General features: G+C 54.5%; 1 protein-coding gene across 1 annotated transcript in view; it reads right to left on the bottom strand.

Annotated features, from left to right (window-relative positions):
* KCNJ9 (potassium inwardly rectifying channel subfamily J member 9) overlaps positions 1-6427 on the bottom strand; it is a 28624-nt gene extending 22197 nt beyond the window's left edge. Inside the window, exon 1 of the mRNA XM_032796323.2 lies at positions 6385-6427. The gene's annotated coding sequence lies outside the window, so the exon portion shown is untranslated. The remainder of the gene's footprint in view (positions 1-6384) is intronic.
* Between the last annotated feature and the right edge of the window lie 14735 nt (positions 6428-21162).

Here is a 21162-nt window from a genome sequence, read left to right as displayed (position 1 = left end):
AGCCACCTTGCCCCACTTCTCCTTGCAAGCCTGGCTCAGCGCCCCCATCTGCACTGCAACAATAGGAGCTAGGGTTGGAACCCTGGTTCCTCATCTCCAAAAGCACAGGTCTCTACTGCTTGAGCTAATGGAGGGCTCCCTGAGGCAGCAGCAGCAGCAGCAGCAGTAGTAGACCCTTTATCTTCTTGGGGCAGTGATGAGGGAAGCTGCTGCCTCACGGATGGCAACAGGGCTTCAGGCTGCAGCTTACTGCTCTGTGAGGAGGCGGCTGCTTGGATGGACTCAGAGCCAGCTGAATCTTTGGCCCAGATTCCAACCCCTTTCTATTTTCAGTCAATTCTCACTTGGCCTTGATGCCCCCTGTCCTTGCCCTGGAGAAGTTGACCCATCTCAGCAGGAACCTTGTGCCATTTCCAGACCAAAGTGCTTCGGAGACAGACGCGAACCCAACCTTTGGACTGCTTGGGGTTCAGTCACTGCTACCGGGAAAAGTCTCCTCTCCCTCTCTGAGCTTCAGGGAGCTGCAAGATCCCACCGTGCAGAGGGGCAGGGCAGGGGGTGGGACGCCTGTCTAGTCTCCAAGTCCCCCAAGTAGCGTTGGGGGACTGGCTCTTCCACTTCCATGCAGGGCTCCAGAGAACACCCCACCAGCCACCCTCCAGGTCTCCACTCTCTGGTGCGACGCAGTGATCAGCCGCACCTCCCGGTCTCTTCAGATGACGGTGAAGTACAGATCCATAAGCCTCGCTGGAGGGCCAGAAGCCCCCCTGTCCCCTGCAGAGCATCCTGACATCTAGCATTCAAGACATGGCTCCCCCAGGGCCAATCTGGGACCGTGCCCCAGTGTCCTGGGCACCGCGCAGGCGAGTTAGTGATGGGGAAGCTGTGAAGGAGCAAATGTCAATCAAATCCTCCAGACTCCAGCGCCAGGGAATCTTTATACACTCATGACAACAAGGGACTTGTATCACTGGCTAGAGCCGAGGAATACTGGGGGTGCCTCGTGGTACTAACCCCCAGCACCTCGGCTATTCCTGTCCTGACACCCCCACTCCTGCTCTGCTGATGCTCCTAAATCCAGGTTTGCAGAACCCCTGCTGTTCCAGTCTCAGGTTCCCACCAACAGCTTTGCTGGTGCCCCTCAATCCCAACTCAAAGCCTGCCCTCTGCAATCTTAGCCATAAGCTCCACATACACAGAGCTCTGCCTGTTCCCCTCAATTCTGAGCCCTGATCCCCTCGCTATGCCTGTCCTGGGCTCTCCATCCTGACCTCTGCCCAGGCACCTGATTCACAGCAGCACTCCCTGCTGGGAGGGGAAAGGGGATGACCACAAGTTCCCCAGCATGCTCTGCCATGCAGTGAACTCAGCTCCAGGACATAGCATCTAATGTTCATTCCATGCTTTTCATAACTAGGAGAGTCCAGCTGAGGCGGCTGGGGAAGCTTGGCTCAGGGCCTTGGTAATAAATATTGACTTTGCATATGAAGATAATGCGGCTGTTTGTGCTTCTTATGCTACAAAAGCACCCAGGTGCCGTGCCGCTGCCTCAGCATTTGTCCCCCTGCACATTACTTATCATCTTCCATTAGTCCTTGGGAGGCCTCTGCCACCAGGCTTTCACAGCACTGATTACTTGCAACCAATTCCATTGCAAAAAAAGCCGCTACTGGCAATTCCATTGCAATTGTGGCCACTACTGGCCCAGCCTAAATAACACGTGGTAACACTTCTAAAGCAGCTCCAGTCCTGACAAAGCCAGCAGAACTTTGCGAAGTGCAGCCTCCATTAGACACACACACACTGAGAGTTGGTCTAGACGCACTGGGTATCCGCTAGAACAATTTGCCCAACAGTGACATGCAGCCACCTTTGGGGAGTGCTGTGGAAGCTGCAGAACAGCGCACAGCAACGCTAACTGAAAGCTGGATATCTGGCAGCACAAAGGTGACGGGTGACTTCTCCAATTGAAATGGGTGTGGTGGGGCAGGAAAGAAGAGTCTGAGGAGGAAAACCATCTGCAAAGCCCTGGGGCAACGAGATCTTTTAGGAGGTGGCCCTGTGAGGTGCTCGGACCTGCAATTCCCACAGAGGTCAGCACCCCATAGTGTCAGGGTCTGTGTCCCCGTGTAGCCATGGCTCCTCCAGCAGTGAGGCAGCCCAGTGCACTGCGCTGGGTCCTGCTCCTGGCTCAGACACTCATCGGCTCTTGGCCTCGGGCAAATATGTCAGGGCCAGAGTCAGGTCTCATGTGCTACCACCCACTACCACTCTGTGCCTCAGTTTCCTCACTGGTAAAATATTCAACCCTGTGCTAAATGCAGTAGAATTTGCTACCACTAGGGTGCACACACACACACATACATTGACATACAACACACACACAATCACAGACACACCAGACATACCACACAAACCCAAAACACACACATATGAGCAAAACATATACAATCAAAAATATACAGACACATACAAAGATAGACAAAATGCACCCACAATAAACACACACACACAGCACTCAGGCACACACATACTCAAACAATAGCACAAACACACACAAGATATGTATATATACACCACAAAACATATACACACCCACAAACATACGCAAACACGCACACCCTTACTTGTGAGCATGAATTTTTGAGCACAAACATGCTCTCACTATTTTCACAGGCTTCCATGGGAAAAAGGTTGAGCATCCCAAAATCTCACAAAATAAAGCACTTCAATCAATTTGGATCTCATGAAATGTGCTGGTGACTGATCTCACATGCATTCGCCTGACTCATGCCCCACGGCCCAGCTCTAGCCCCATGATGCAGCTTTCCCTAGGTATGTCTGAGGTTTGCTGTGTTGTATCAATATTATTCAACCCCATGTGTCTTTTTCTGGGGATTGGCGGCTGGGAAGCAGCGTCTGCCAGAGACTCAGCCGGCGATTTTACCCACGGTGGGCTCTGAACCAATGAAGGGAGAGATGATAAGATCTTATAGTACATTCAAGTAGCAACACCCTTCTCTGTACTGTACACAGAGGCAGTGCAGGACCCAGCCCCATGGGAGGGGGATGAGACAGCTGCCAGTGTACCAGGGAAATTGACAATTTGGGCACAGAGAAAGACGTAAGCCCTTGAGTAAGGACCCTCTTTATACGTCCTTGGGGGGATTAGAACCAGGACCTTTAGCTGTAATGGGGAGGGGGGAATTTCAAAAGCACACAGCACTGGCTTCATGCTGCTCTCTCGGCAGTAAGGGGGAGTTTTACTATTAATTTAATGGTGCAAAGCTGGGCCACCGCTGGGCACTTCTGAAAATGCCACCCCAGCTTCATTGCCCCTTGTCGCTTGAGCTAAAGGAGCAACTCCACCAGCTAGTAGCAGTCATGGGCTAGCTACTGGGGAGATGCAAAGCAACGGCCTGGTGAATTTCACTAGCTCCAGATCAGTGCCCTGGTAATCAGGACGCCTGGGTTCTATTCTTGTTTCTGTCATTGACTCCCCCTGTGACGTCTTCCCCTCTCTGGTCTTTTAGTTCCACCGCCCCTCCTGGGATGATGTAGCAGCCCACGATTTGAGAGTGACAAGCAGGGAGCACGCAGGGTTAGGACTGTGAAGCATGTTCTGGGATTATTAAAAATAAGACTGAGCAGCAGACAGAAGTGGGGGTGTTGATGACCTACTGGAAACGGCCTTTAGTAGCGTGCCTGGAATTAGTCAGTTTATCTAGCTAGGAAAGAAGGCAGGATGAGTCAACCCGAGCAGGGGGACTCTGAGCTACAAATCCAGGCCCCAATCCTGAGGGGTCCCCCTCAGACCTGACTGCCAGAGCATAGCCTGCTGCTAGCCTACAAAGCCATCCCGCCCTTTGACCTCAGGGAGTTGGGGGACTTTTTCTGCCCAGTACAGGCTCAGTTGGCTTAGAAGGAGCAAAGTCTCCTGGGTAATTAAAGGAAAATGGCAGAGCTGCCCACTCGGGATTCAAACTGCAACAATTTGTTATGAAGGAAAGTCCAGCACAGAGGGAAGATCATCCGAGGTGCTCAGCATGCCAGGTGCTGGGGGCTTCTTGTGGGAGCTGAGCCTTGGAAAGCCTGACCCCATGGGGCTACCCCACAGTCTTTCTGTGGATTTCAAGGAGCTTTGGACCAGGACCTACATTTCAGGGAGTCATTATTGCTAATTACCCATTAGGAAGCAGCCATGTGGGCACAGGGAACTGCCTGAAAAATTTCCAAACCATATATTACCTAGGTCTTTACATCTGTTGCCCTCAGGGCACTTAGTAAAGACGGATGGGCTTGTGGTTAAGGGTACAGTTCCCAGCTCTGATATGGACTCCTTGTGTGACCTTGGGAGAGTCACAGGATTGCTTGGTGCCTCAGTTTCCCATCTGTTAAATGGAGACCCTTCCTTTCACCATGCCTTTGTCTCTTTCAGCTACAAGCCCTTTGGGGGAGGAACCACGTCTCACTCTGTGCAGTGTCTGGCACAATGCAGCTCTGATCTCAGTTAGAGACTCTAGGCATTGCAGTGCTATGAAAAAAAGTGCCATTGTCCCCATTTCACAGCTGGGAAAAACTGAGGCAGAGAAAAGGCAGAGAGAAGTCACTCGCCCAAGAACAGCAGGGAATAGAACCCCATGCCAGTGGCTCCCCACGGCTGCCTCAGTGCTCTATTGTTTGAGAAAAGAATCTGGGGTGCTTTAAGGACTGAAGACATAACTACATGGGTAGTGACAACAATAGACCTCGCTTCACCATGCTGTGGGAGGGTCCTACCAGCCTAGGCACTTTAGCAGGGTGTGATCTATGCTCCCAGAGCTAGATCTTCCCATGTGGGCTGGTCATTTCACCCCCTCCGTGGCTGGTAGAATCTGACCACTCTCCACCCATCTTAACCAGCTCAGGAGACTGCCCAGGGTAAGGGTGGTGTAGAACAGCTATCGAGGATCCCCTGCCACTCCCCCTCCCTGCTGTTGGCAAAGCAACAGTAATGGGGCATGACTGGGATGCTGCTGCTTTCAGCTGTGTGCAGCCAGCACAAATTAGAGCAGCTCCCAGACTGCTCCAAATCACTGGAGAGAGGGACCAGCTGTGCCAGGATGAGGGGTGGGCAGAGAGGAGCTTTACCCCTTCACTGCCCGCACCCAACCTGCAGCCTGGGCACTTTCCTCCTCAGCTTGGCCTCAGGAGCTCTACGCTGCATCATCAGAGTGGGACCTGTAACAGAATATCCCACCTCTGTATCCTGGACCAGTGAGGGGGAGAGCCCTCTCCCCCACTGCCTGCCCAGGGAGAACTCAGCAAAGGCCACGCACCTCACCCTCAGGCTCCCAGTCTTAGGTACACAGCGGGCCCTGTTACCCTAGTATCTGGGCATCTCACAATCTCTAATGTATTTAGCCTCACTACACCCCCACCCCCAGCAGGACATGGCTATCACCCCCATTGCACAGCTTGGGAAACTGAGGCACAGAGACTTACCCCAGGCCACACAGGGAGTCTGTGGCAGAGCGGGAACCTGGACCTAGGACACCTGCAGGCTGGGCTAGCACCCTCACTGATGGGCCCTCCCTCCCCTCGACAGGCCTGGGGCTCTCAGAAAAGCCCTGCTCAGTCTCCTGCAGGCTGATTCAGCTGCAGCTTCCACCTAGAGGGATGCTGGCCCCATCCAGAGTGACCCCTTCCCCCTCCCCCGTCCAGTCACCACCCAGCTGGGAGCAATGCAAAGCCATAGCCCCAGGCTGCCCCCACCCCAGGGTGATCTGACAGATGTGTCCTTGGGCGCCCGCTGGAGAGGGAGATTGTGCCTGGTGCTTCTGCCAGTCCCACTTCCTAGCCCTGAGCGCCCTCCTAGACCCTCTCCCTGAGCCTCCACGGGGGAGGGAGGGTAAATTTAGCCTACCCCCCCACCCCATGGCTTCCACAGTTGGGCTCCTGATCAGAGCGTCCTCAGATCGCGGGGGCGGGCAGTGCTGACCCTCCCTTGCCCCGTCACTTACCAGCACGGTGGGAACAAAACGCCACCGGGTCCGAGTTTCACACCTGCCCTTCCTCCCCAGGTGTAAACGGCAGCGACTGGATCCGGAGTCCGGGTGAGCCCACTTGCTGGGTGACCCTTGAAGTCAGGGCGAGTCGGGACCAGGGGAAAGGGGCGGGCAGCGCGTTTGAGAAATGAACCAGCCCCGCGGGACCCCATTCCCCAGGGCCCGGTGCAAACATCCCCCCTCCCGCAGGGCTGTTCACTCCCCCCGCCCCGCCAAGTGTGAGCAGCCCCAGGGGCTAGCGGGGGGATCGGGCGCCTCCTCCCCAGCCAATGCCCGCCCCCGCGGCCCCGGCCGGCGGCGCACGGAGCTGTCCGGCTCTCCGGTGCTGATCACTTACCGCGGCCGGGCGCCCGCAGCGCGCCCATGGTCCGCCGCGCAGCCAGCCGGGGAGCGCCCGGGATCCAGCCGCAGCTGCAGCCGGAGCTGTGCGCGTCTGTGTGTCTGTGTCCTCCCCTTCCCAGGCACCCCCGCTTCCCGGCCGTTGCCACGGCAACCGCGCCGGACCTCCCCGAAAGCTCCGCTCCCCTCAGCCCGGCCCGGGGTCTCGGGCCCGCGGGCCCCCCCCCAGCCCCGGATCCCCACAGCGCCCCGATCCAGAGCCTGGAGCCGCCCCGTCCCGGGCAGAGCCGCGTCCGAGCGCGGGAGAACGTTCCATAGCCACGGAGCCATAGACCGAGAGACGGGCTGCCCGTCCCCGTCCACCTGCTCCTCCTCCAGCCCATCACCCAGCCATATAGCCCCATACACCTTCTCCATCCATCCCCCCATCCATCCCCGTACACCTCCATCCATCCATCCACCTCCATCCATCCATACACCTCCTCTATCCATCCATCCATCCATCCCCATACACCTCCATCCATCCATACACCTCCTCTATCCATCCATCTGTCCCCATACACCTTCTCCATCCATCCATCCCCATACACCTCCATCCATCCATCCATACACCTCCTCTATCCATCCATCTGTCCCCATACATCTTCTCCATCCATCCATAAACCTCCTCTATCCATCCATCTGTCCCCATACACCTTCTCCATCCATCCATCCCCATACACCTCCATCCATCCATCCATACACCTCCTCTATCCATCCATCTGTCCCCATACATCTTCTCCATCCATCCATAAACCTCCTCTATCCATCCATCTGTCCCCATACACCTTCTCCATCCATCCATCCCCATACACCTCCATCCATCCATCCATACACCTCCTCTATCCATCCATCTGTCCCCATACATCTTCTCCATCCATCCATAAACCTCCTCTATCCATCCATCTGTCCCCATACACCTTCTCCATCCATCCATCCCCATACACCTCCATCCATCCATCCATACACCTCCTCTATCCATCCATCTGTCCCCATACATCTTCTCCATCCATCCATAAACCTCCTCTATCCATCCATCTGTCCCCATACACCTTCTCCATCCATCCATCCCCATACACCTCCATCCATCCATCCATACACCTCCTCTATCCATCCATCTGTCCCCATACATCTTCTCCATCCATCCATCCCCATACACCTCCATCCATCCATCCATCCATCCATCCATAAACCTCCTCTATCCATCTATCTGTCCCCACACACCTCCATCCATCCATCCATCCATCCACCTCCTCTATCCATCCATCTGTCCCCATACACCTCCATCCATCCATCCATAAACCTCCTCTATCCATCCATCTGTCCCCACACACCTCCATCCACCTCCTCTATCCATCCATCTGTCCCCATAGACCTTCTCCATTCATCCATCCATCCCCATACACCTCCATCTATCCATCCATCCATCCACCTCCTCTATCCATCCGTCTGTCCCCATACACCCTCTCCATCCATCCATCTATCCATCCCTCCAAACACCTCCATTCATCCATCTCGTTCACCCATCCAGATCTCCATCCCTCCAGACACCTCCATCCATCCATCCATCCATCCACTTCATCCATCCATCTACACCCATACACCTCCTCCACCCATCCATCCACTTTTTCCATCCATCAATCTATACCCATACACCTTCTCCATCCATTCATCCACTCCCCCTGAGGCCCCGTCCTCACTCTTCCCGCCTCCACTTCCTCCTCCTCCCCCATGCACCTCCGCCTACCACCCACCGCCAAACAGCTGATCGGGGCCAGCCACAGAACAGTTGATTGGTGGAGGACTGTGGAACAGCTGATTGGGGGACTGCTGGACAGCTCATGGGCAGGTGACTGGTGGGTGCTGAGAATCCACTATTTTTTTTCCATGGGTGCTCTAACCCCAGACACCCACTGAGTCTGCACCTATGCATCCATCCATCCACATACACCTCCTCTATCCATCCAGCCATATAACTTGTCCTGTATCCATCCATCTATCAATCTGTCCCTATACACCTCCTCTAGCCATCTGTGCAGTCATCTTCATATACCTTGTCCTCTATCCATCCATCCATGTATCTGTTCCCATACACTGCCTCCATCCATTCAGCCATCCGTCTGTCCCCATACACCACGTCTAGCTAGCTAGCTATCTAGCTATCCCCATACACCCCATCTCTCTCTCCCTCTCTCAGTCCATTTCTCCCTCTATCAGTCTCTCCAGCACCTCTTTCTATCACCTTCCATCTAGCCATAATTCCTCTCCTTATATACCTCCATCCATCACAATTTTCAGTGTCGATCTCCCAAGTTCCTATATATCTCTTTTTACAAAGGGTAGGGAAGTGTTTCTAAAAAAGATCTGTATCTCCAGTGTGTCTCTCAGTTTCGCTGTGTCTCTGCCTGTCTTTCTACACATGCACACACAGACACACACACACAGACACGCACACACATCCCTCCCCATAGTCCCACTATTTACAAAGCTTTCTCTCCTCTCTATACCCAGTGCATTATCCACACCCTCCTACAGGAGCAATGACTATTTATAGAACTCTCCCTGTGCTGCTCTCTTCATACAGCATTTGATACACAGCCGTCCACTCCAGCAGCAACTATATATAGAGACAAAGGGGAAATGTTACAGGTTCAGCCTTTTGGAGTCTTTCCGGGGAAGACTGGACAGATATTGGCCTTAGCTGGGCCGGGGGCGGGGGTTAGAGATCTGCTCCCAGGATGAAGATAATGTGATTTGGGGGGTAGGCAAGGGGCAGCCTCTCCCATTGAACTAGCAGTTTGCCAAAGCACATGTGGATTTGGGGGAGCAGGGCAGGGAGCAGAGTTATCTGCCAGCATGGGCTGGGGAAGTCTCTTCCCTTCCACCTGGTGAGAGGAGACAGGTGCACTTTGTGGTCATCCCCAATAGCATCTTCCTTCTGCCCTGGTTTTTATAAATCTCTCCTTCAGGGTGACACTGGGGGCTCCATGAGAGGCAGGCTGGCATGTGCCCAAGTGGAGGGTGTGGGCTGTGCCCAGATCTGAGAGGGAGGGAGGGGTTATCACCCCACACTCAGACATCCTCCAAAACAGAGAGAAAGAGAGCAGCGGGGGTTGATTGTCAGGTGGGGAAGGGCCCTGAGACATCCAAACACCTGAGCCTGGCTCTGCCCCTCCCCCATCTCACTCTGTTTCTCTACTCCTCTCTCTCTCACCTTCTTCTGCCCCCCATTCCCCCACCCCCCCCGGCTCTATCCACTTGCTCCAAGCTGGACTGGGCTGAGGTGCAGCCCGGCTGAAGCTACCAGGACACTTTTGGGGTCCCCACTCCCCAGATTTCTGGGGATGGGTGAGGAGGACTCTGGTACCCTGGTTGGAGGGGGGTCTTAGAGCTGAGCCTTTTGGAGCAGATGCCCCATGCCTGGTGCCATCTCCCTGTGCCTTGTGCATAACAATCCCAGTTATCCCATCACCTGCTGTTCTGTGGTAGATTGAGTTGAGGAGTCCATCTTTCCCTGAGCCGCTGGTTCCCTCCCAAAAAGCAGCTGCTGCTCTCCAACCTGTGATCTGAGTGGCAATGGGGCGCTGCCTGGGTGACAGCCTCTGTCAGGAGAAGGTGAAAGGTCTGGCAGCCATGGTGGACAGGACTGCATGCCATTGTCCACCTACTGCTGTGCACGACTGGATCCTCGATGGATCACTGGGGATACGTTAGCAAAACTCAGCCTCCAGCTCTGGAGACCCATGTGGCACTCGGGGCACTGGCTCTTGTGGAATCTTGGTTAGTTCAAGACAGCTGCCACTGCTATGGGGCAAGTCCCACGCTGTGCTCTCAGCTCCTGGGGACTTTACGTTGGTTCTTTCTTTGATTTTCCTTCCATTTAAAATAAAAGTAACCCAGACTGAAGATGCTTGTTTATTGTTTGCCTGGGGCAAGACACACTGCATCTAATGGCACAACACCAGCTAGGGCCCAATGTTTATACGGAGGTGAACATTTTCGCTTCATCCATGTCATCTCACAGCTTTAACCAGAGCAATAATTCTCTGTATTACTGCAGGGTCATCTGAAACCAGACCCCCATTGTGCCAGGCGCTGCACAGAGTGAGAGATAGTCCCTTCCCCAAAGAGCTCCCAGGCTAAATAAACCAGATAGACCCAGGGTGGGAGAGGAAACAGAAACCCAAAGTCACCCAGCAGGGAAGTGGTGGAGCTGAGAATAGAACCAGGTATCCTGTGTCCCCACCCAAGGTCCTATCCACTAGAGTGAACCAATCTGATTGACGTCCCCTTTGTACTGGGAACACAATGTTTAAGTCAATGGTGAAACTGGCCAAATTTGCCCCTGGTGTCAGGGCAGGAAACTCCAGCCATTTCTATAGGGCTGGGTAGGCTGCAGCCAACTCCATGCTTCTATTTGGCACACAGCGCTTTTCACCCCAACTCTCCACATGCTTGGCAGGGAAAGGCCAGTATCCTTAGCCAGGGAAAAATGCAGAGGCAGCCAGGGAAGATCCCAAGGATGATTCAAGCCCTGCCAAGCCTGCCAGCCTGCCTGAGAGCAAATGATTCATTCGGCATGACTTGCTTATGGTTGTTCACCCCTCTGGGAAAAGGAGATTTCTGAGTGTGGAGGTCTCTTTAACCTAGCAGGCAGAGGCCAAGCAAGGGCCAATGGCTGGAAGCTGACACCAGACATGCAGACTAGAAATAAGGTGCAGATTTTAACCACTGGAACAGCTGGCTAAGGGCAGTGGTGGATTCCTCATCACCTGGGGTCTCTAACTCAGGGTGGGTGTCTCTTTCCAAGAGATCGGTTGTAGCTCCACTGGACGTGATGGGCTGGGTGCAGGAATCCCTGGGGGAGGTTCTCTGGATAGGGTTATACAGGAGCTCAGTCTAGGGGATCAGAACGGGCCCTTCTGGCCTTACAATCTACAAGTCGTTCCTATTTCACAGATGTCATCTACTGGGCAGGGATGGTGTCCCCAGCCTCTGTTTGCCAGAAGCTGGGAATGGGCGACAGGGGATGGATCACTTGGTGATTGCCTGCTCTGTTCACTCCCTCTGGGGCACCTGGCGCTGGTCAGAAGGCAGGATACTGGGCTAGATGGTCTGACCCAGTATGGCCGTTCTTATGTTCTATGTTCTTTTGGGGAGACTGTGTCAGGGTAACTTGTCCAAGGTCACATAGAGCTTGGAAGAGAACCCAGGTGTCCGGGCTCCCCACCCACGGGCCCACCCTGCTTCCAGCACATATGAATCTGAATTAAGACATTCTCCTTTGCCCGTCCTTTGCCCAGCGGAGGCAGCTGCCTCCTCTCAGCACAATAATCCAGGCACCCTGGGGAGAGCAAGAGAGAAAAGAAAGCTCTGCGCACTGCCCAGGGGGCAGAGGGGTGAGTGGCAGAGCCAGCCTCCTGCAGCGCGAGCCACCCCCTCCCCCCCGGCCCCGCTGTTCTAATGAGAAGGATCTTTCTAGCACAGAGCATCAGAGGAGACAGGCAGGGAGAGCAGGGGATGAATCCAGCTGCTAAAATAGGCCTGCCCTGGTTAAGGCTGGGTGTATAAATAATCCTTCCCCACTGCCTCGGCACTCCTCCCCCGGGGGATACGTTTGGCACAGGGCTCCTGCTGGTTTTAGCAGCTTGATTATCATGTTGCTGCCTGGCGGGAGGTGCCAGGCGTTGCATAAAGCTGCCCTGTTAAATACAGGAGCGTTCAGAATCCATGTGCCACAAAGGAACTTTCCTGTGGGGGACGGAGGGATGGGATCTGTGGTGTTGGCAGCTCACTCAGAAAAGAAAATGGCTTCAATTAATTACGCAGCCTCTCGCAGAGGTTGAGTGTGGGGGAAAGTGCTGCCGAGCAAGGGGGGAGTAGGAGCCAGGACTCCTGAGTTCTATTCCCAGTGCCGGGAGGTAGTTGGGGTTGGTTGGCTAGAGAAGGGGGGAGTAGGAGTCAGGCCTCCTGGGTCCTGTTCCAGACTCCAGGAAAGGAGTGGACGCCACTGGTGAGAAGGGTGATGGTGAGGCTGGGAGCCAGGACTCCTGGAGCCTGATTCCCGTCACCTGCTCCTTACAGGTATTACCCATTGGCTTCCCTGGACGTTGTGTCCTGCTTGTGCCCTGTGAGATGAGAATCATGCCCTTGCATGCTGGCCTCAGCTCTACCACTGCCTGGCTGTGTGACCTTGGGAGAGTCCCTTCCCTTCTCTCGGGGCTGATTAGACCTGCTTTTTCCACAGACGCTAAGAATAACCCCCACAGACCACAGCCTGCCTTCCCCAGCCCTCTGCAGGCAGCTCCCTAAAGCCTTTAGCAGTGCTGAGTGGGCACAAGTGACACTGCCCCCCGTCCATTGCCATGGGCAATGCAAATCTACATCAGAGCATGATGCAGGACAGCTTTCAGCTCGGGAATGCAAAGCAATCAGCTGGAAAATGATGGCTGTATAGATGCACCTACCAGGGATGGAGCATGGTCTGCGACAGGCAGACCTGTTCTAGGGTTGGGGGTTCTGTTCCTTGTTCTGCCACAGCCCTGCTGAATGAAACTGGGGCAAGCAGCTTTTCCACTTCACCTCCCTCCCTCTGTCTGATAACACGAGAAACTCTAGGGCATGGACTGTCTCTCACTATGTGCCGTGCCAGGAGAACTTGGGTTCTGCCCCATAACCAGCTCCCAGGTACTACTGCAATACAAATATAATAGACATACGTACAGCTCCCAGCACAATGGACCGTGATCTCGGATGAGGCCCTTAGCTGACCAAGCATTGTGCAGCCTCCGTGCTCAGCTTGGTGGTGTTTGTGACATGTGAATGCCACATCTGAGCAATCCCAAAATCTCAGGAAACATTCTAGGCATCCATGGGCGGGACCCTATTGACATTGGGGGAAGTCAGAAAACCGGAAAAGCTTACCACACCTACCCCCACTGTCCCCAAACCACTCCCACCCCTTGCCCCATATCCCCTGACCCCTACTGCCCCACCCTCTTCTAAATCGTTCCTTCACACCTGCCCCCAGTGCTCAACACCTCCCCATCAAACATACCCCCACTCTCCCACCCCCACTCTGACCCCCATCCCCAATGTCACCAACCTCTACCCTCACTGCCCCCCCCATCCCAATCCCCCCCCCACACCCACTTACCTCTACTGTCCCAAAACCACTCCAACCGCTTCCCCATACCTACCCCCACTGCCCCACACCCATCCCAACCCCTCCCCCCCAACACCAACTCCACTGCCCCATGCATTCCATTCCCACCATCCCATCTCCTTTGCTCTCACAGGAGCATTCCCACCACCCCCCCCACACACCCAACTCTTGCAAAGTCTTTCACCCCACCCCTCTCCCATCCCCCACACTCCTCCTCAGGACAAAACAGAGCTCCATGTCCCTGGATCTCCCAGTGGGTTCATCCCCTTACCTGGGGGATGGGGTGCAGATCCCCCACCCCATTGTACGTGCAGCACAGCCAGCTAAGGAGACCTGCTACGGACCCTGTTAAAGCTGCAATTTGTCAAAGGTGAAGATGAATCACCAGGTGCCCTGGATGGCTGCCAATCTCTGCTGGGGGGAGGGGAAGTGGCAGCAGTGACAGTCCCCTCCCACTTCATCCCCTCCTATCTCATTATGCCAGCAGAGCCATGGGCACGTCCGACCCCCTGAGGAAGGACGCCTTGGCTCTCGGCACAGCGCCTGGGACAGTATTTCCCAGACATTCCTGTTGCACTGTTAACCCAGCCCTGGGATTCTCTGCAGCAAGGGGAGCTGGGGGTTGGGCTCATATAGGCAACCCCAGAGTGAGTTACATCCCCTCCTGGTGCCCCCTACTGCCCCATGCACCCCACCCTGAGGGCTGCTTCACCCTGCTCACCCAGCCGGCTTGAGGCACAGCCACCAGAGCCCGTGGCTAGCTCAGTCTGTGCCCGTTCTGCCATGCTGGCGGGTCCGTACTGGCCATGCTGCTGGAATGGTGCATTCTGGGAAAATCCTTGTGCAGCTCTCCCCTAATGTCTCAGGGGGGGATGGAACATCCAGGGAGATGCCCATGGAGCCACCCCACCGGCACATAGGGCTCTGCGTTCGGGGAATTAGAGGATCGGGTCAAAAGAAATCTGATGAGGTTCAACAAGGACAAGTGCAGAGACCTGCACTTAGGATGGAAGATTCCCATTTGCTCTTATAGACTAGGGACTGAATGGCTAGGGAGCAGTTCTGCAGAAAAGGAGCAAGGGGTTACAGTGGACGAGAAGCTGGATATGAGTTAACAGTGTGCCCTTGTTGCCAAGAAGGCTAACAGCATTTTGGGCTGTATAAGTAGGGGCATTACCAGCAGATTGAGGGACATGATCATTCCCCTCTATTTGACATGGGTGAGGCCTCATCTGGAGTACTGTGTCCACTTTTGGGCCCCACACTACAAGAAGGATGTGGAAAAATTGGAAACAGTCCAGCGGAGGGCAACAAAAATGATCAGGGGGCTGGAGCACATGATTTATGAGATGAGGCTGAGGGAACTGGGGTTATTTAGTCTGCAGAAGAGAAGAATGAGGGGGGATTTGATAGCTGCTTTCAACTACCTGAAAGGGGTTCCAAAGAGGAGGGGTCTAGACTGTTCTAGAAGGGAGAATTGCGTCAGGATAAGAAAGAACCAGCAGGGCCGCCCAGAGGGGGCAGAAAGTGGGGCACTTTGCCCCAGGTCCTGGGCCCCACAGGGGCCCCCACAAGAGTTTTTCGGGGCTCCTGGAGCAGGATCCTTCACTCGCTCTGGGGGCCACAGAAAACTCTCACGGGTCCTGGGGCACCGGAGCTTCTTCCACTCCGGGTCATCGTCAGCAATTCGGTGGCAGGGCAGTCCTTCCGCTCCGGGGCAGAAGGACCTCCTGCCGCCAAATTACCGCTGAAGACCCAGCACTTCAGCAGCGGGTCCCGCTTCTGCAGTAATTTGGCGGTGGGGGGCCCCACCACGGGTCTTCGGGGCACTTCGGCGGCGGGTCCCGGAGCGGAAGGACCCCCTGCCGCCGAATTACCGCCTAAGCAGGGGCCCCCTGCCGCTGAAGACCCCAGGCCCCCTGAATCCTCTAGGCAGCCCTCGAAACCAGGATTCACTGGACTGCCTCCTGAGTGCAGCATCCCTTCTCTGGCAACAAGGAAGGAAGGAAATAAGGGTTAGCCAGATAGAATAAGAAACAAATAAAGACAAAATCGAAGCAGCAAAGCAAAAGGCTGAGAATGAAAAAGCAAGAGAGAAGAAAAAACGACAAAGAAAACGAATGACAAAATAGGACAAAAGAATCCAAAATGAGAGTAAAGAAGGAGCGTGAAAAAGGGAGCAAGAATAAGAAAGAAAAAAAAATAGAAAGAACAAGAGAGAGGAAAAAAGATAGACACAAAGAGAAAAAAGAAGGAAAGAAAGCGAGATAGCAAGTAAGAAAGCAGGCAGCCTGATTTAATGTGTCGGGCGCTGAGCTCCCACGGCTCTGAAAGGGACGTTTGTTTCTTGCCATTAAAGCCCCTTTGATCTGGTTTCGAGAAACAGACCCAGCAAATTTCAGTTGGGGAGAAATCACAATAAAGCCAGCGCTGCGTGAGAGCAAAGGGGCTTTCCATGAGGGGCCCGATCCTGGGGCCCGATCCTGCCTTGCTGAAGCCAATGGTGGGAGGGCTGCAGGGTGACATAGACACAGAGAGAGGCTGAGTGTGATCGACACCTGGCAGAAAGAAGCTGGGCGCAAGCAGAACCAGGACACCCGCCTGCAGCAGAGGGATGTGTCAGGCCGAGGTCCCACCCTGTGCAGTCACTGCCTGGGAGGTGCCACCAGGGGTCACTGCAGCTTCAGAGAATGAAACGGTGTTGAGATCTATCAAAACTCACTGCACTGACCAGCCCTTGAATGGGAAGGTTTCAGAGCCTGCTCCTTCTCACAACGGGCGCTGGGCACGTGAGAAATCCAGGGCACGTTTCGGCCACCATAACCCTGTTTGCTCTGAAATATGGAGCACAAGAGTCATTGTGCAAACCAGGGCAGGCTTTGCTGGGCCCATAGATATGCAGAGCCCAGAGGGAGATGCCTTTTATTATACTGCACTTCAGGTCCAACATACCATGACAGGCCCTGATACAATAGCCAGATAAATCCTCCCACACAAGCACCTCCTGCCCAGAAATGGGCACCTAAATCAGGCAGTCACTGTGTCCAGAAGCCCACCCCACCCCCAACACTGATGCCAGGAGTGTCTGGGAGGTTTCTCTCCCCTCTGAACCTAGGATACTCCCAGCTGCAGCAAAAGTGACAGCAGGATCCCCACCAAAGAACAAGGAGGGCCTGATCTGATAGGTGGCAGTTGTGGGCCAAGTGACTTCCTCCCTGGCTGTAGCAGCTGCTGCTCCTCCCGCTGGTGGAAGCAGCCTGCAGAGTCAGACAGTGTTGCTGCATCATTTACATGCAGGAAAGTCCTTGCTCCCTAGAACAATGGGCTCAGGCTCTCTGCAGACTCAGGCAGCATCGCAGCATTGGTTACACTCAGGGCAGCTTTCTGCTCCTGGAGTCATGGGCTTAGGCGGTGTTGCTGCTGCTGTTACACCTGGGCCCTATTTGGGGGCTTTCCTCCGCAGCCATGAGAGCTGGAAATTCACTGAGCATCTGACCTCTTGGGAACTGGGCAGCCCCTGGAGGAGGCTGCAGGGGAGAGGCCCCACCTGGGAGCACCATGGAGATGGTGCAGCCCTTGGAGGAGGTTGGCGGGGGGTCGCCAGTCTGGAGCCTCGTACACCTATAGCATTCTCTTCTCCGTTTAATGCCCTCATCCCAGTGCAGCCACACCCATGAACCACTCCCCAGTGAGCCCCTGGGCAGTGCCAGCCCCGCGTCTGATCCTAGCCCAGGGGCAAGTGCCAGCTGGGAAATCCTTCCCTTGAGGGCTGTAGGGTTTGATTCACAGACATCCAAGTGCTGAGCCTTGAGAGGAGAGAGCGGAATCGACCCTCGGTCCCCAGGGGCAGGGCAGGGGGGTGATGGGGCTGAGGGAGGAAGGGAAAGCAATGGCTTTTCTGGCCAGCTCCAAGGGGCACCGATGAGATGACTGGGGCTGACGGCCTCCCGTCAGGCATGGGCCCTGGCCAGCTCTGCACACAGAAAGACTGTTTATGTTTCTGGCTTCACATGCTGCAGGGCGATTTCCTCCTTTTCAACCCTCCAGATCAAACTCAAAGCCACCTCGGGTGAGACCCTCCTGAGTGGGACAAAAAGCATCAAGGCCCAGCCGAGGCCCTTTCTCAAACGCTCAGGCCCTGGGATCAATCCAAGCACTGGGAACAACAGTGGTGTTGTGTCCACTCCGCTAAATTACTGAGAGCTGCTTGTCGGGCTGTGCCCTGGCTCTCCCGCCCATAGGCACTTCGAGTCAGTACCGCGTGGCGTTTTCATGAAAAACCCAGACCAGTATCAGATGAACATGGCCCATGTTCAGTGGGTTAAAAGCTGGGCTCGTGACCAGGTCTCAAGATGTAGGTGTAAATGCAGACTCATCATGGAGCAGGTGTGTTTCCAGTGGGGTCCCGCAAGGATCAGTGCTTGTCCCCACGCTAGTGAACACTTTTATGAATGATCTGGAATAAAACATAAATCCATCACTGATAAAGTTTGCAGGTGACAAAAAGGTGGTGGGAGTGGTAAATAATGAAGAGGACAGGTCAGCGACACAGACACAGGCGCCAATTTTTGCCTTTTTATGGCCCGCCCCACCTCTTCCCACCCAATTCCATCCCCTCCCCTGAGCACACTGCAGCCTCGCTCCTCCCCCCTCCCTCCCAGAGCCTCCTGAACACCTCAAAACAGCTGATTGCAACAGGCGGGAGGTGTTGGGGGGGGGAGAACGCTGATCGATGGGGCCCACCGGTGGCTGGGAAGTGCTCGGGGTGAGTGAGCTGATAGGGGGCTGCCGGTGAGTGCTCAGCACCCACCATTTTTTCTCCTTGGGTGCTCCAGCCCCGGAGCACCCACACAGTCAGTGCTTATAGACACAGAACAATCTGACTGGCTTGGTAAACTGGGCTCGAGCAAACATATGCATTTTAACATGGCTCCATGTAAAGGTACACAGCTAGGAATGAGGAACGGAGCCACAAGGATGGGGACCCTATCCTGGGAAGCAATGGCTGAAAAAGATTTGGGGCATGTGGTGGCTAATCAATTGAGCATGAGGGCGACGCTGTGGCCAAAAGATCTAATGTGATCCTGGGAGGCAGAAACATGGGAATGGGGAGTAAGAGCAGAGAGGTTATTTTACCTCTGTCTTTGGCACTGATGTGACCGCGGCTGGAATCCCGTGTCCAGTTCTGGTGCCCACGGTTCCAGGAGGAAGCAAGGATTAGAAAACCTGCCTGAGAGCGATGGATGCTTGGAGCTCAATCTATTTAGCTTAACAAAGAGAAGTTTGAGGAGTGGCTGTAAGTACCTACATAGGGAACAAACACTGGCTGACGGGCTCTTCAGTCTAGCAGCCAAGAGTAGGACAAGACCAAAGGGCTGGAAGCTGAACTGAGACAGATTCAGGCTGGAAATCAGGCGTGCAGTTTTCAGGGCTGGCTCCAGGCACCAGCTAAGGAAGCAGGAGCTTGGGGCGGCCAATACAAAGGAGAGGCACTCCGGCCGCTATTGGGGCGGCACGTCTGGGTCTTCGGCGGGAATTCAGCGGCGGGTGCCTCAGTCCTTCTCTTCCTCTTTCAGCTGCTGCCGAAGTGCCACCACCAAAGAGGAAGAGAGGGAGAGAAGGACCTGCCGCCAAACTGCCACTGAACAATGGAGCGGCGCGATTGAGCTGCCGCCCAAGAGCCGCCTGTGACGAACTGGGACTGTTCTTAATGTTTGCTCTGAACACTGTGTTGGTGCCTCAGTGTCCCCATGGCAGTTCTTAAGTATCTGGCAGAGCAAAGGGCCAGTGCACCTAAATGCCTGACCCTCTGTCTCCTAGCAACTGATGGCCTGGGCCCCTCCCCTGCAAAGGTGGCCAACTGAAAGTGTTGGAGACAAAGGGACAGTGACCTCCTGGCCGGGAAAGGAGCTGAGCAGAGAGGAGGGGCTGGGGGGGTTAGTCTGGAGCTGGCTGGGGACTAGGAGTGGAAGGTCAGAACATAGAGGTCTGGCTCACTGCCCCTCCAGAATGGACCCGGCGAGGGGTCTGGTTCGCTGTATCTACAAGCTCTGTTTTGACTCCTGTTCCTGTCATGAATAAACCTCTGTTGCTGAGAGTCACGTCTACTGCAAGTGGGGTGCAGAACCCTGTGGCTTCCCCAGGACCCGCTGGGTGGGCTCGCTGTGGAAGCCACAGAGGGACAGAGGTGCGAATGCTCCAAGGAGAGACCCAGGAGGTGAACGTGTGAGCTTCTTGCCTGAACAAGTCTGCTCCAAGGGAGAGGAGGCCCCAAAGTCTGACTGGCTTGTGGGGAGCAGTTCCAGAGCATCGCCCGGGGGACTCCGTGACACCGCTGATCGCCTTTTTTTTCTCTCTCTCTCTCGCTGCTTGGGGCATCAGAAAACCTGGAGCCGGCCCTGTAGTTTAACAGGGAGGGGAAGCCCACTGAACAACGTCCCAAGGGAGTGGGGGATTCTCACGACTGGCCATTTGTCAATCAAGATGGCCGTTTCTTTAACAGATCTCTCCAGTTCAACCCAGAATTAATTCAGGATGTCCTAGGGCTGAGAGGTCTGCTCGGGACCCAGACCCGAACCGGACCCAAGCTCACTCGACCGCACTCAAATCTCAATCCGAACCACAGGATCTCTATCAAGCGTTCTTAAACTACAAGCCCACCTGGAGAAGTGAGGAAACAGATTGGAGAGTGAGATGGATACCCAGAAATCACCTCTACAGGACAGGTCCACAAGGAAAAACAGAACACCACTGGCCTCACATACAGCCCCAGCTAAAACCTCTCCAGCACATCATGATCTACAACTATATCCTGGAAACAATCCCCACTCTCACAGACCTTGGGAGGCAGGCCAGTCCTCACTTACAGACAACCCCACAACCTGAAGCAAATACTCACCAGCACCACACACTACACCACAGAAACACTAACCCAGGAATCAATCCCTGTCACAAACCTCATTGCCTACTCTGTCCCCATATCTACTCTAGCGACACCATCAGAGGCCCAACCACATCAGCCACACCATCAAGGGCTCATTCACCTGCACGTCTCTAATTGATATATGCCATCATGTGCAGCACTGCCTCGGTCATGTACTCTGCCATATCAGACAGTCCCTTGTAAAGAATAAATGGATGCAATCGGACATCAGGAAGGTAACATGCAAAAGCCGTAGAGTTGAACACTCCACCTCCCTGGACATTCTGAACAGAGTTTAAAAGTCACTATTCTTGAACAAAAAACCTTCAGAACAGACTTCAAAAGGGAACAGCAGAACTATAATTCATTGCAAATTTAACACCATAATGGGCTTGGTAGGGACTGGGAGTGGCTGGCTCATTACAAAAGCAGCTTGCCTCTCCTGGAATTGACACCTCCTCATCTATTATAAGAGTGACAACATCCACCCTGACTGTTTTGGCCCTGTCACACTGGTTCTCCTCTTGGGGGTAACTTCCTTCCCATCATGTGTCATTAAATAATACATAGGTGTCTAAACAGATAGCTAAGGGTTAATGTTTCTTTACCTGTAAAGGGTTAACAAAGGAACCACCCCTGACCAGAGGACC

Source organism: Chelonoidis abingdonii, chromosome 11 (assembly GCF_003597395.2).
Source record: "Chelonoidis abingdonii isolate Lonesome George chromosome 11, CheloAbing_2.0, whole genome shotgun sequence".
Lineage (NCBI taxonomy): Eukaryota > Metazoa > Chordata > Testudines > Testudinidae > Chelonoidis > Chelonoidis abingdonii.
This window is presented reverse-complemented; position numbering and strand designations above follow the sequence as displayed.